Raw genomic sequence first — 16215 nt, 5'->3', positions numbered from 1 at the left:
AGTGATTTGGAAACAGACAAGAGAAGGAACAAAAGTCTCTAATTTGAGATCAGATTTGATTACCTTCAAGTGTTTTATAAGTATAATCAACAAACATCAGGACTTGAAACTGTCCGGATTTTACAAATGGGGAAACCGAGTCAGCCATCCTGGCTATGGTCACACGGAGATTAGCGAGTGGAGCCAAGAATGAGCCAGATGATGTCACTTCTCTGTGGAGTCTCACTGCTTCTATAAATACTCAGCTTAATCATGTTTAAGAGAATCTGAGTCTTGCTGACTCTCTTTATGGGAAGAGGGCATGTTCTATTCCTTCCTCTTTGCAGGTGATTTGCCGGCAGACTTTGGCTCTGTATTCTTTGCAAATATCCTATATCGGAATTTGTTTTTCTTCTTTCTGGCATATGAAAGTGTAGTCTCTTTGTAGTCTGACCTCTAGTGGGTGTGGGGGTTCGTTACAGGAATGCTTTGACAACCCAGCTAGTAACTGAAAAAAAAGCACCCATTAAGATTCCCAGGCTTACAACTATGTCCCTTTTTAAGGAGATGGAAAATCTGTTTCTTGGTCTAGTAGTTTTCTGTCTTCTCTGATTACATAGGATACTCCAGTTTTGAACTGGGAGACTGGATTGATAAAGTGTGGCTTTATTTGATTTCATTCCTTACAATCTAGGGCTTATCTAAACTCAATTTTTTTTTCCTGCTGGCTGATCTTAAATACAATGCCTTCTGTGTATGAAAACCAATTCATTTCTATAGAACTTTAAAGCTTAAAAAGTGTTTTTCACTTGTATGATCTGATCTAAAGTGAAGTGAGCAGAACTTTTAAGGCAGGTTATCTGATAGCATTGTAAAGAAAACTTTGAAAAACTTACGGATCTTGATCAATTTGACTAACCATCATTCTGGAAGACCACCGATAAAGCATGCTACCCACCTTCTGACAGAGAGGTGGGGGGGCTCGAGATAGAGAAAGGTGTTATTTTGGACATAAATGAATTGATGAATGAAAAAGACATTTATTATTTAAAGAAGTGCTATGTCTCAGATACTGTGCTTAGTAGTGGGAATACAAATAGAAACTCAAGCTCATTCTGTAATTGTGAGAGAACATAAAAATGGCGATGCCTAGAGGCCCTCAGGGTTCAGCGGCAGGGCAGATGGTAAGGCTGGTGGACCTCCATCTCATTGAAAGGAATAGAGTTGTTGACTCTCATCTCATCCAAGTCCTGTGAGCAGCCAAGCTACCCAGAGTCAGGGGGATGAGTGGAGTTTTTATGCCATTCTCATGGGTTCTGGAATGTGACTGAAGAGTGGGGGGAAAGAAGGAGGTGATGGGGAAAGTTACCCCTAGTGGTGGGTCCTAAAGGAAGAAGGAAATAAGTAGTAGAATTACCAAAATTTTTAAAAAGAAAGAAAAAAAAGAAAGGAATCATTGAAGCATTTTTCAAAAATTCACAGAACAGAACAGAAGGAAGGTCAGTGGGAAACAGACAAGCACCACCACTTTGAAAATAACATGTTGAATTTATTATGTACTTAAAAAGAAAAGCAAGCTGTGCACAATAGAGAATTGTGGTTTCATGTACAGGCTTTCTGTTTTACTTCATATTTGGAAATGAATGTTTTATTTGGTGTTAAGTTCAGAATAAAAATTTAAACATTTTTTTAAAAAGCATAGGAAGAAGTGAAAAGGCCTGATTTTGAAAAAAAAAACCCAACAATTCAAAAACTCACATCAATTCATATAAATAAGAAATGTACTCTTCCCAATTAAATAATATCTTGTGGGTTGGGGAATTGCTTTCCTATGAGGCTAAGTAGTATAAATATGTCGAAATCTGAGTCTCTGGGAAGTTATAATTTACATGGTCACACAGCTGAGATCCAAAGCCAGGTCTCTCCTCATAATGCTGGATCTTAAAGCATTTTGTGCAGTAGAAGGTAAGCAAGTAAGTAGTATGAAGGGGGTGGAGTGGGGTTTGGGAAATGGTGTGTAGTATGTGAGGGTGGAAGGGAGATGGGTTCTAGCTTACTCTAAGCTCCAAGTACATGCTAACATAATGACCATCAAGGGAAAGCCCAAGGTTCTCACCAATTAAATCACAATTCAGAGGAAATAAAATCACTTGGAAGATGAGGTACCATAGGATGATGCCATGGCCTTTTGGTACTGGCATTTTCCCAAAGCTTAGGCTATAAATCAAGAAAATATCTGCCCATAAATCTATGTATGTATGTATATGTATCCATCTATCCATCCACCCATCTATGTATCCATCCATCTATCCAGGACATCTGTCTATCCATCCATCTATCTATCCATCCATCCATCCATCCACCCACCTACCCATCACCTGTCATCTATCTCAGACATTCCCAAGAAACTACCTCCATGGTTAATGTAGCCCATGGATGTGGTACCGATTATGATGCCTGCAGCCCTTCTCCTTGGGTTGGTTCACTCATCCTAACCAGGTTCAGAGGTCTCTACCTGAGGGGAGCCAACCATATCCATGGCTATGTGACTGTGAATCACTGCTCTCTCTTCCTGTATCTATTTTCTGTTGCCCTGAATCAGAGCCTCCTGGTGATAATGACCTTATGAGATAAAACTCAAGAACTATGAACCTAACAGTCCTTATTTAATCTTTACCCAGTCCTCAAACTATTTTGATTTGTAATTTTGTCAGTTGGAGCCTAAAAGCCTTATGCAGATGATCTGATGAATCACAATTTCTTGTAGTCATCGTTTTCTCCATCATTTCTCCCTCCAAATGGATCCCCTTCGAACGTCCTCCTGAGGGTTGGTTCTCTCACTGGTCCTCAGAACAGTCTGCCTGCCCTCGACATTTTATTTAAGAGTATTCACAAATTGATTTTGTCAGTTTTCTTTACACAAATCATCTTTTTCTGTCCCTTTCAGTATTCCTATATGTAATACAAGTAACCTTATAAATACATTGGTTATTAAAATATTACATATTTTTTAAATGTTAAAAAAGACCCAGAGAAAGGCCTCCAATGTGCTAGGTAGCTTATTTATGGAGGAGTTAAGCAAAGGGACAAGAATCTCAAAGAATGGGTGGCAGTGAAAAGGGGTCTCACTACTGAAGATCAATGTGTCAAAATATTTCTATAGAACTTGCTTTTTGAGGGTCTCCAAGATCTTTATATATCTTTGGACAACTGAATTTGCCATCGTGGGATTACTGTAACACAGGTGGGAGCCAGTGATTATAATACTTATTTTTGAGAAGCAAACCTTTGGACTCAGGAAGGTTAAGTGAAGTCAAATCAGCAAAAATTGGCAGTGGGAAGCATTGCACTTGGCTCACAATTCTGTTCTTTAAGCCAGGCGTGGTAATTCAACATTAGGGTCATCCTTAGGTCTGTAGCCAAGGCAGCATAATGCAGGGGAGAACAACACTGGTTTGAGAGTAAGGAAAGAACTGGATTTGAATACAGGTTCTTGAGAAGGCCTGCCTGACTCTGTCACCTTGCCCTTTCGGTCAATGAAGAGATTAGGCTGAATGAGTACGGAAGTGCTATTTGAAATCCACACCTTTACCCCTAATCTGCTCCAAACCCTTCTGTAAGAAAGCTCAGCAGGGTCAGTGTTTCCTGACTCTGGTGGCGCACCTATTAGTTTGAGGAGGCACAGGCTGGACCCCATCTGGATGAGGCACCGCTTCCTGCAGATCATCATGACAGTGAACTTGGAAGCAGCTGAGTCCAACATGCAAACCGTACGCATTCTGATGCTCTTGCCCTCCTGTGGTTTCTCTGGGGAGCATTACCGGATCTTCTCCTTTATTGCATCTTTTCAAAACACTGTTTTCAGAAACAACACAGCTGCTGAGGACTAATTGAACTGCTCACAGCAGGAAGAAGGAGCACTTAACTCATTCCACCTGGCCTTATGTGAAAGCTGCCGACGTCACCCTGCACTCTTGGCTCAAGTCAGGATAATTCCTCTTTGATTTCCTTGAGGAGAGCTGATGTGGTGTCTGGTGTCCAGTAGATGGAAGCAATGAGCTAAAGATGTCCATTTAGTTTCTTTGATAAGCAAGAGAATCGTTAGAGGGGGATTTATCTTAGTTTCTATCTCATTGCCCGCCATTGGAAAAAGAGAAAAGCTCTACTAACCAATGTGCATAGAGAACAAATTCCTGCATTGTCCACGTCCAAAAATCTTGAATTCATCATTTGTCCTCTGGACCCATGGCTGACTGTTTTACTGATCAGTATTATTAATAAGTTTCAAGATGGTCTTCACAATATGCTGCTAATGAACAATAAATTGTTCTGGTTCTACTCACTTTGCTCAGCATCAGTTCATACTTATCTTCTCAGGTTTTTCTGAAACTATCCCTTTCAAAATTTCTGATGGCTCGATCTTACTCCATTACATTCACATGCCACAACTTGTTTAGCCCTTCCCAGGTGATGGACATCCCATTAGTTTTCAGTTCTTTGCTACCACAAAAAGAGTATCCTTGTTCATATGATTTTTTTCTTCTTTCTTTAGTATCATAGGTTTTGGTTCTGTAAAAAAAAAAAACAAAACCTTAGAGATAATCCATTCCAACCCCTGGTTTTACAGAGAAGAGAAATGAATTTCCAAAGTCAACGTAGATAGTAAATAGCAGCTGTTGTAGGATACACTCTACTTCAGTGTTGTGACTACTAGAGCATATAGCTTCTCGATGATATTTTGGTTCTCTTGAAATACCTAGCTCAATCCTAAGTACACACTGGAACTGAATGTCTTGGTGAATGGAGCAGTTTTTTTGGGGGTGGGGCGGGAAGAGAAGACCCAGGCAAATGGGGGTCATTCCTTATGGGATCCTTCGCCCATCAGGCTGGCCCAAGTCTCTTAGGTTCTGAGATGGAAGGAAGAAATGTGTCCAAGCTCTGAGAACCAAAATGTCATTTCAGGAGCAAGGAACCAACCAGACCCCTGGTGGAACCTGGCTGCCATGATTCTGGAGTCTGAGGACCTAGATTTGCCATCTCAGCTCCTGACCTTTACCAATTATATGACCCTGAACAAGTCATTCCTCTCTGAGTCTCATTTTCCTAATCTTTGAAGATGAAGGGGTCTGACTAGATGGTTCCTCTTTCAGCTTTCATTCCATGACCTCACAGTCATTCACATTTCTATGGCATGCTGAGATTTACTCTGATAGTACAGCCTACTGGAAAGAGTGGTGGGTTTGGAGTGAGGGGCCCTGCATTCAAATCCCAGCTGTGTGACCTTGCTCTCACCTCTGTCCCCTGCCTTCTGTGGCTTTCTTCAAGTCCCATCTTCTACAGGAGACCTTTCTGACCTTGTCTCCTTCACCCCCTACCTCCCTTAGTGTCTTCTCTCTGAGACTACCTTCCATTTCTCTTGTATGTACAATTTTTTTGCATGTTGCCTTCTCCATTCGAATGTAACCTTGAGGTTAGGGAATCCAATTTTTGGCTTTCTTTGCATTCTCAGTGCTTACTTAGCACTCAGTAAGTGCTTAATAAATACGTAATGACTGACAGATCTTGGGCAAATAATTTCTCTGAGCCAGCATTTATCATCTATAAAATTAAGATGATAGATGGACCTCCAAGGTGCCGTTCCAGCTAGAAACTAGTCATCCTACCATTCTAAGTGCTTTCCTCACAGTAATACTACAGAGTAAGTGGTGTGTTATCTCCATTTTACAGATGAGGAAACCGAGGTAAAGTGAAATTAATTGTCTTACGAGTGGTCACACAGTTACTAAGTCTCAGGTCTTCTGACTCCAAGTTCAATACTCATTTTACTGTAATACCAGATAGGTTCTTTTTAATAAAAGGAATCCCCCAAGTAGTTATGGGGTATGTACAAATGGGGAATTTACCGAGGGCTGGGAACCCCATCTCTTTTTCCATCCATGCCTCAGTTATTCATCGTCAACATCCAATGAACCATTAATGATTTTAATTGGTTCTTAAACTGATGCTGGCTAGCCTGGATCGTCAGGAAGGAGGAGGATATTGTTGACTCCCTGTTCCTTCCTTCCTCTCTCCTGTTTGCACACAAGAAGGTCCATGGTTGAGTCTGATGATGGGGATGGATGGATGGATGGATGGATGGATGGATGAATGGACGGATGCGGCTGTGGAAATGCCAGGACATTGTACCTCAAACAGTCTTATCGCAGGTTGTCATTTCCTCAAGGGCTTGGAGAGAGGTGGCCAGGAGGGAAGATTCTAATCACCGCACTAGGAAGATATGAGTTCAAGTCTAGCCTGAGCATTTAGTAGCTGTGACCCCCCAAGTCATCCTACCTCTGATCTTCCCTTCATTATTCATAAAATGGGAAAAGTAGTACTTGTACTGCCTGTTTTCAGGAACCTTAGGATGCTATTATTCATTCGTGGATTCATTTAATAAATATCTGAGGGACTACTAGGGTGAATGTGGTAAACAATAGAAAACAATATAACTAAATGCTAAAATAGCCCTTTAGGCTGTTCCTTCAAGCCCATGCCAGTCATCCAAGGTCAACCACAGTGCTTGCTGTATGACAAGCACTGTGATAAACCATGAGGATCCAAATAGAAAATCTAAGACTATCCTGGCTCTTAAGGAACTCACTTTCTAGTTGGGAAAGACAAAACATAAAAGAATCCAGAGGCAGGGCAGAAAGAAAAACCCAGAGCCATAATTGGCGATTTTTGTAGGTAGAGCAAGTGGCACAAAACACGGGCTCCTCGGAAGCCCATCAATCCATGGCCAAGTATTTATTTATCCTCCTCTCCAAACATTCTACTAAATTTAAGGAGAAAAATGGACTGTTTTGGACAATTCCTAAGCTTGACCCCAAGGTTAGAGTAATCCAGAATGCAATTAGGTAAGTGCTCGATGTATCAAGGAACCACCCTCCCTTTTGCAGCCTTGTCATCCCTGGGTTCCCTGCCCAGTAGCTGGCCTCTCTGCTTCTTTATACACCGACTCTGCTTTCTCCTCCTCTGGTGATTCTGCTCTTAGCCGGCAGAGGGATCTGAGGTAGGGAAGAAGTGGGGAAGCTTACAGGGCCAGGATCATTCACAGACTGAATAATTAGCTCCAGATTCATCCAGAGCTGACCAGGTGATGGAAACAGTTCTGGATTTCCACTTGGCGAATCTTATATGTCTTCCCCAACTTCCAACTTTAACTGGTGTCATGTTTTGTCCCATGCCGTAGGTTCACAGATTTGGTGCTTAAAGGAATTGTAAAGCTCAGGATTTGTTTTTTTTTTTCCTTTGTTTGTTTTTGGTACCCTGGACTGCTTTGGCAGTCATGGACCCAACCTCAGAATAATCTTTTTAAATGAATAAATTAAAAGATATGGGATTGTAATGGAAACCAATTATATTAAAATATAGTTACCAGAATATTAAAAAAAATTTGTGGACTCCAGATTAAGAACTCCTCACCAGTCCAACCTGTTCTTTTTCCAGAGGAGAACACTGAAGCCCAGAGAAAGTAAGTGATTTGGTCAAGGCCGAACAAATCATTAAGCAGCAGACTAGAAATTCATTGTTCTTTCCCCTTTCTTCTTTTCTGTTTCATTTTCCTTTGCTCCCTTTTTCTTCTTCCTTTTGGGATCTCTTCTTTCCTTACTCAGCCACTCATATTTATTGGCCACACTGGAGCCTTGCATTTCTGACCTCTACGATAATTTTGTGGGTGGTCCCATTCACCCTCCCCTCTGTTGGCCATGCCCATCTTTTCCTTGGCTCCTCTACTCTGGCACAACACCACCCTAATCCCTTTAACCCAGTTAGTGAACATGTTCTCTGCCCACAGGCCTAAGAAGCATGACCCAATTCCTAATCATGGATGATAGAGTCATAAAGAGATTTTGTGTGGCAAAGTGGAAGGAGGGCCAGCCTTGAGTTGAGAGACCTGCCAGGGCTGCTGACTGCTTATATGACCTTAATTAAGTCACAGAACTTCCCTGGGCCTCAGTTTGCTCATCTGAAGAATGGAAAGCTAGAACCGGCAGACCTCCGTGGTCCCTTCCACTTCTGTATCATAGGATCCGATAAAAGGATTCATGTAGTTAAGAGGCCACCCAAGGCCATCTCACAGAGGAATCAACTCAAGCCTAGAGAGAGTATTTTGTTGTTCACGTCCCACTCTTTATGACCCCATTTGAGGTTTTCTTGACAAAGGTACTGGAGGGGTTTGCCATTTCCGTCTCCAGCTCATCTTGCAGATGAGGAAACTGAGGCAGACAGGGTGAAGTGACTTGCCCGACTTGCCCAGGGTCACAGAGCCAGTAAATATCTGAGGTCAGATTATGAACTCAGGTCTTCCTGATGCCGGGCCTCACGCTTTATCTACTGGGCCATCTGGCTGCCCCCTACATGAATATGCTAAAAGAACCATTCCTTTGGAGGCAACCACAATCCAGTGGAGGTGGGACGATACTTCCTTTCATTACTCAGGTAGTATTTCTAATGGTCTAGCTTATATCAGAAAGAGATGAGTATGGCCTAAGTGTTTCTTTAAACCTGAAGATACCAAGGTCCCCGAGGAGATGGTGAAACAGGTGTTTGGCTTGAGCATTCCTGGGAAGACACGTGCCAGCTGTGGTGGAGGAGATGGAGAGTTGATGGGCTGGCCAGATGAGGAGAGGAATAGGAACTGGTGTGTGGGAACGGTGTGGAGTGGGGGATGTAGGTGTGGGTGTGGGGGGGCAGCACACCACAGTGCAAAGTGTGCAAACTTGTCGTAGCTTCTGAGGTCAAATCTGGGTTACTCATTTATTACCTGGGCAACCTTAATTAATATTAATCAATATTTATTAAGTGCCTACTGTGTACAAGGCCCTGGATACAAAAGGAGGCAAAAGCCCAACCCTGCCCTCAAGGAGCTTACTGTCTAATGGGGAGACAATGTGCGAATAAATAGTACAAAGCAAGCTAGGTACACAAGATAAATAGCAAATGAGTAACTGAGGGCAGGCACAGGAATTAAGAGGGGTTGGCGAAGGCTTCCTGTGGAAGGTAGGATTTTAGTTGGGAATGGAAGCCAGGGAGGTCCGCAGTCAGAGTGGAGGTGGTGGAGCTTTCCTGTAAAATAGATGATCCCAAGGTCCAGCTTTAAGATGTTAGCTCTGACATTCTTTGTTCAAGAGACAGGAGAGAAGGCTGGGAGGGAGGAGCTGAGCAGGCCCTTGCTACAGATGCCCTCAGTTCTCTCCTGCTGCTTTGGGTCCTGTCAAAATGAAGGCTAAACAAGCAAACAGACTTTGAAGAAGACCATGATAGACGGGGCTTCACTGGAATGCATTTCTGGCCCTTTTGACCCTCCCAGCATGTAAATGATTTAACAGCTCCAAAGTCAGGGCTCCCTGCAGGCACCAGTCAGCATTCCCACTCTCCAACTTTGCACTGTCTCCTTTGCTAAACAGTGAGGATTGTCCCCAGCAGCTATGTCTATCCAAAGACCCGAGGAATATATCTAATGAAAAAGCAGCAATGGGCTACCTAGCCATAGAGCCTAGAACTTCCACCGTTGGTATTATTGTAGGTTATGTTCCCCAAGTTGGATCATCCATTGGATCTTTAGAAACTATAGCCAATTCATTATTTATTAAACACCTATTGTATGCAAAGCCCTATAGAGCTGACTGGAAGGGGCCTTCAAGGCCATCTGACTGGAGGGGAGGCAAAGACTTGCTCTGAGCTTGGAAACTATAACCTATGTCTTCTGTCTTCAGATTCAATGCTCTCTACCCAAATAGCATAGTGAAGTGGAAGAGCACTGGTTTGAAAGTCAGAAATCCCAGATTCCCATTCTGGCTTTGCAACCTAGGCCAAAGCATCTTCCTCTCTCTAGGCACAATAATCCTGGCCCTTCTTGCCTCACAGGGTTGTTGTGGGACCAAATCAAGTCTTTCAGAAACACAGAGCAATGAATGTCTATGAGATAGTTGATGACTGGCGTTCTTATTATGGTGGGCTGGACAGCTCCTTCCACTTTGTTCTTCTGTTGAGACATCAGTTAGATTGTGGACTCCATGAAGGAAGCTCGAGTCTCAGGTAAATGGTGCATCTCCCCCAGGACCCAGCACATCAGTCTGTCCATTGTAGATGCTCAGTAAGGGTTTATTGGTTGATCAATTGGCCTAGTTAAATTCCCAGAGAACAGATCTATGGTGGAGGAGAGGGGAAGAGATGGAGTATTTATATAGCACCTACTGTGTGGCAGTTGCCAAGCTAAGTGCTTTATAATTATTATCCTGTTATATCTTCATATTACATTAGTGTATTTTATCATCACAACAATCCTGCAAGGTAGGTGCTTTATTATCCCCGTTTTGCAGTTTTGGAAATTGAGGCAAACAGAGCTTAGTTGACTTGCCCGAGGTTACAGAGCTAATGTCCGAGGCTGGATTTGAACTTGGGTCTTCCTGACTCCACACTAGCTGTTTCTGTAAGAACACAGGGGTCCCAAATACACCTGAAGATTCACAGCAGCACCTGTTATGGTAGCAAAAACCTGAAACAAAGTAGATGCCCGTCAGTTGGAGAGTAGCTTAATAAAGGGAGGGGGATGACACTAATGAGTGGACTATTACTTTGCTGTAAGAACAACGGATGTGAAAAGTTAAGAGAAGCTTGGGAAGACTCAGCAGAACCAAGAAAACTATGCATAAGGGCTGCATTCGTGTAAATGCAACCCTTTATATGTGTAAATGCAACCAATTATTCGTGTAAATGCAACCAATTATAACGACCAAGTTTGTCCCCAAAGAAGAGAGGAGAAAATATACTTCCCTTTCTTCTCTGCAGAAGTGGGGGACTATGGGTGCGGAAGGGCACATTTACTGTCAAACTTGGTGGATGCATTTGTTAGTTTTACTGCGTGATTTTCTCCCCATCCCCTTTTTCTATGTTATCTGATTTGGTACAGGGAATGGCTGCCTGAGTAAGGGAGGGTGAGAGTTGCATTAAAAAACGGAGATGCTGTAGAAACAAAAGGTCAATAAAAATTAAAAAAAATTGAAAGTACACATAAGTCTGTGCGTACAAATGTATCTTGCGGCTCCTCTACTAAGATTCTACTTTGCTGCCAGACAATGGGCTGTGTTTGTTGGGGGACGACCCCAGCTAAGGGTTGAGCACCTCATCTCTAGAGGACTTACCGTCACGCAGCGAATTCATCTTGGTTGCAGAGATTCAGAAAGGTCATCCACCAAGACCCTGGGACCTTCCTTCTGCATCAAGGATCCATGGACCCGTTGCCTTGAAATCCTCACGATTCCGTGAGGAATTCCTGATACCCACAGACCCATGTTCACATTGTCCCAGCATTGCCAGCGTGCCAGGCACTGTGCTCACTGCTGAGGTTACAAAGACCAAAATGAAAAAAAGAAAACACAAACCCCTCGCTTTCCCCGAAGTTTACTTTCTAACGGAGATTCCACGTAGTCACAAGAATAAAACAAAATATACAGAAATAGTAGCAATAACATTTAATAATAATGTAATTATGTTATGTTATTAATAATAATAATAATAACGTGCACTTTAAAGTTTGCAAATGTTACCTTACAGGATCCTTACATCAACCCTGGGAGGTAGGGGCTATTATCCTGCTCATTTTACAGATGAGGAAACTGAGGCAGACAGAAGGTAAGGGACTTGGCCAGGGTCACACAGCTGGTCAGTGTGTGAAGCCAGATTTGACTACAGGTGTTTGGGGCAGGGGGTGGGGTGGGGTCCTGGATCCAGCACTCCATCTTCTGCATCACCTAGCTCCATTTAAAATGCAAAGTAATTGAGAGAGAGAGAGAAACAGGAGACAGAGAGAGAGAAAGAGAGAGAGAGAGAGAGAGAGAGAGAGAGAGAGAGAGAGAGAGAGACAGACAGAGAGAGGGAGAGACAGAGAGAGAGAGAGAGACAGAGAGAGTGGAGAGACAGAGAGAGAGAGAAAGAGAGAGAGAGAGAGAGACAGACAAAGAGAGAGACAGAGAGAGAGAGAGAGACAGAGAAACAGAGAGACAGAGAGACAGAGAGAGAGAGAGAGAGAGAGAGAGAGAGAAAGAGAGAGAGAGAGGAGAGACAGACAGAGTAGAGAGAGAGACAGAGAGAGAGAGAAAGAGAGAGAGACAGAGAAAGAGAGAGAGAGACAGAGAGAGAGAGAGAGAGAGAGAGGAGAGAGAGACAGAGAGAGGAGAGAGAGAGAGAGAGAGAGAGAGACAGAGAGAGAGAGAGAGAGACAGAGAAAGAGAGAGAGAGAGAGAGAGAGACAGAGCGAGGAGAGAGAGAGAGACTGAGAGAGAGAGACAGAGAGAGTGGAGAGAGAGAGAGACAGAGAGAGAGAGAGAGGTTTCACAGCTGCAGGGACTAGGAAAGACCTCATGTACTTTATGGGAGGTTGCACTTGAGCTGCTCGCCTGGTTCTGACCTAATTCCTCAATTAGCAAGGATGTCAAGTCACTCTAGAGTCAGAAATCCAGACCTTTAAAGAGAAAATGGATCTCCTTTAAAATAGAGGGAGACTCAAAGGATTAGTGGCTCGTGCTTTCACAGAGCTCACTCCCAGAAGCCCAGCGTCAGAGGGCGACTCAGCTTATCTAGAGCATTCCCACCTGTTCCTGAACACATCCAAGCCCTTGCCTGAAGTACGCTTTTACCTCAAGAGTTTAGGCTTAAATTTACTCTATTCTTTTATTTCCTTTTTCTAAAGTTGACAACAGGAGATTCCTGCAAATGACCTGTATAAAATGTTTTCAGCTCTGGGCTGGACAAAGATGGCTCCTGAGGTCCTTTCTCACTCTGAAATTCTGTGGTTCTGTAATTAAGACTAAGCGAGGGGTTCAGAGCACCAGAGGAACCCCCTTGTACCTGAGTTGTCCAGTCTAGTTGATAAATCAACTGAAGAATTCATTTAATAGACAGAAAAAACTATTTGTGACTCTGCCTCCTGTTTTCTTGGATTCCTCTGGTCTGTCCTGCCCATCCTACACCTTTCTATCAAAGCCATAACTAGGGTGGTGCAGCTGGAGCTTTGTCTTAGGGTGCAAAATTTAAAAACCACTGACAACATGCACGATACAGCTCAAATTGTTATGAAGACTTTTGGGACACTATTTCTTTTTTTTTTTTTCCCTTTTTGTTTATTTATTTATTTTTTGGGACACTGTATTTCAGCAGTGCAGAAACAAGGGCTTATCACCTAGTTAGCAAGAATAACTAAACAGGAAACAACTAGTAAATGAGGCAGAGTCTTCCCCCGACCCATTTGCTCTCCTGCCCTGGACTCCAGAGTAAAGGAATCACACCAGCATCTTAAGGTCTTGGTGTTTGGTTGGGCTTACCCCATGAGCTCTATTTCTAATAGTCAAGCCTGAATTTCAATCTCTACAGGTTTCTTCTCTACCCTTCTGACAAATGTCTTGAAGATCACTACCTTGAAAGTCAGCCTAACTCACTTTGGAATGGTTCTGGTTGTTAGGAAGGTTTTCTATGCATCATACCTCAATCTGCTTCTTGGCAACTTCACCCTTTGATTCTCACTCTGCTTTCTGGTGCCAAGCAGACAATCCCTTTTCCAATTGATAACTCACCTCAAAGGATTGGTTGTTGTTCGGTCTTTTCCAGTTGTATCTGACTCTCTATGACCCTAGTTGGGGCTTTCTTGGCAGAGATACTGGAGTGATTTGCCATTTCTTTATCCAGCTCATGAGGAAACTGAGGCAAACTGGGTGGAGTGACTGTGTGGGTCACACAGCTAGGAAATGTCTGACTCCAAGCCTGGCACTCTGTGCACTATGGCGCCACCTAGCTGCCCAAGGGATTTAGCTCCCTCTAACTGGGGAAGCTTCCTATCAGGAACACCAATATTCTTCCCTGGTCCATGACCTAGAGGCATTCCTTGACTTTCACTTTTCTTCACCCCTCATATCCCACTTTTAAATCTTATCATTTCCCTAACATTCCTTCCTTTTCTTCCTTCCTTCCTTCCTTTCTTTCTCTCTCTGTTTCTTTCTCTCTCACTCTTTTTCTTTCTCTCTCTGTCTGTTTCTTTCTCTCTCTCTGTTTCTTTCTTCCTTTCTTTCTTTCTTTCTTCCTTTCTTTCTTTCTTTCTTTCTTTCTTTCTTTCCTTCTTTCTTTCTTTCTTTCTTTCTTTCTTTCTTTCTTTCTTTCTTTCTTTCTTTCTTTCTTTCTTTCTTTCTTTCTTTCTTCCTTCCTTCCTTCCTTCCTTCCTTCCTTCCTTCCTTCCTTCCTTCCTTCCTTCCTTTCTCTGTCTCTCTGTTTCTTTCTTTTTCTCTCTGTTTCTTTCTCTCTCTGTTTCTTTCTTTCTTTCTCTCTCTCTTCCTTCCTTCCTTCCTTCCTTCCTTTCTTTCTCTCTCTCTCTGTTTCTTTCTTTTTCTCTCTGTTTCTTTCTCTCTCTCTCTCTCTGTTTCTTTCTTTCTTTCTCTCTTTCTTCCTTCCTTCCTTCCTTCCTTTCTTTCTTCGATCAGGGTTAAGCGACTTGCCCAGGGTCACACAGCTAGTAAGTATCTGAGGCCAGATTTGAACTCAGGGGTCCTCTTGACTCCAGGGCTGGTGCTCCATCTACTGCTCCACCTAGTTACCTCCCCTATAATATTTCTTAAATCTGACCCTTTTCCATCACTCACTAGCACCCTCTCAGCTCAGTCCCTCATTACCTCCCACCTATATCACAATAGACCTAAAATGAGTCTTCTTGTCCCAGGTTTCTCCTCATTCCAATCCATCCTCCACATATTTCCCAAAACTGATTTTCCTCAAACACAAGTGTGATCATGTCATTTCCCTGCATAATATGTATACTCCAGTAGTTCCCCTTCATAACCTGGCTCCAATCCAGCTACATTAGTCTTCTTCCCATCCTCTTTGGTCTAGCTCAACTGGCCTTACAGTTTCTCACACATGAGGTTCCATCTCTTGTCTACATGCCTTTGGACTGACCATCCTCTGTCCCTAGAATTCTCTCCCTCTTCATCTCTACCTCATAGAATCCCTTCATCTAAGACTTGGCTCTTCTTTGTCCCAAACATTAAATTAAGCCCGGCTCTTCCCTTCCCCTCACCTCATATTCAATCAGTGACCATATCTGGTAGATTCTTCTTCTGTATCATGTTTTACATCATTCCTGTCTTCTCAGTTTCTACTGATTCATTCTCCATTTCCAGTTATGTTGTAGCTCTTCTTCTGATTATTAGGTTCATGACAGACATTGTTATTCTTGCCCTGACCAATCTTCCTACATATATTATAGCCCTGTTTAAGGGGGAAGAGATAAGGAACTTGGGAAAAAAGGAAAGGAGGGATGGAAGAGAGACTCTAAGGAGCACAGCAGTAACCCTCTACTTCATTTCTCCACTCTTAAAATGGGGATAATTAGCCTGTCTTACTGGCTATGTGGCAAGGATGGTAGATAACGAATCAACCACTGGGATTACAAATGAACTTGTGGGACCACAAATAGCTGACTAGGAGACAGAAAGCTTGGTGGGATGAGCCAGTGGTTTGGAAAGAAATGTAAATGGGTGAAACAAAATCACTAGTTTTGGTATTCAGTGGCTCTGAGCTCTCATGGGGAACAAACGAAGCCGTGTGAATATACTGTTATAGCACTTGAAGCACCCGTCACTCAGATGTGGGGGCCACCAGAATAGCTTCCTTACATTCAAGGTAATCTTGAATTCACAAGTCACACAGTGTGTTTGGATCACTTAAAACCATGATCATAGGCCCCCATCGGTGTGTCTACTTGTTCTTTAGTCAGCCGGAAGGCATATTGCAAAGGATGCTATTTAATGAGATAGCATAATAAAAGTAGCAGTAGACCATACCCCTGATAAACCTGGGGTCCACTCTTTCACAAACACACCATCCGTAGGAAGGGTGAGCATAGGCAGTACATATGGACGGAGCACATCTGTGGAACAGTGTGTACCTTGGGACCACATGTGGCTGAGAATGCTCTAAATTTCGTGATACCTCTCGTGATATCATAACCCTTTTCTTGCTGGATCTGCTCCGTGTTTGGTGAGGCATCTTTACTGGGTGACACATAGTCTCTATCTGATGTTGTTGCCCTGGTCTTAGTATCTTGCTGGGCTTCATTTCATCAGGGATATCTGCAGGGCCATCCCAGCTCCAGTCTTCCAGGATATAGTGGCTAAAAAAACCCCTTCCCTGATAAGGACAAAGTGA

This window comes from Trichosurus vulpecula, chromosome 3 (genome assembly GCF_011100635.1).
Source record: "Trichosurus vulpecula isolate mTriVul1 chromosome 3, mTriVul1.pri, whole genome shotgun sequence".
NCBI lineage: Eukaryota > Metazoa > Chordata > Mammalia > Diprotodontia > Phalangeridae > Trichosurus > Trichosurus vulpecula.
Note: the sequence above shows the minus strand (reverse complement) of the source record.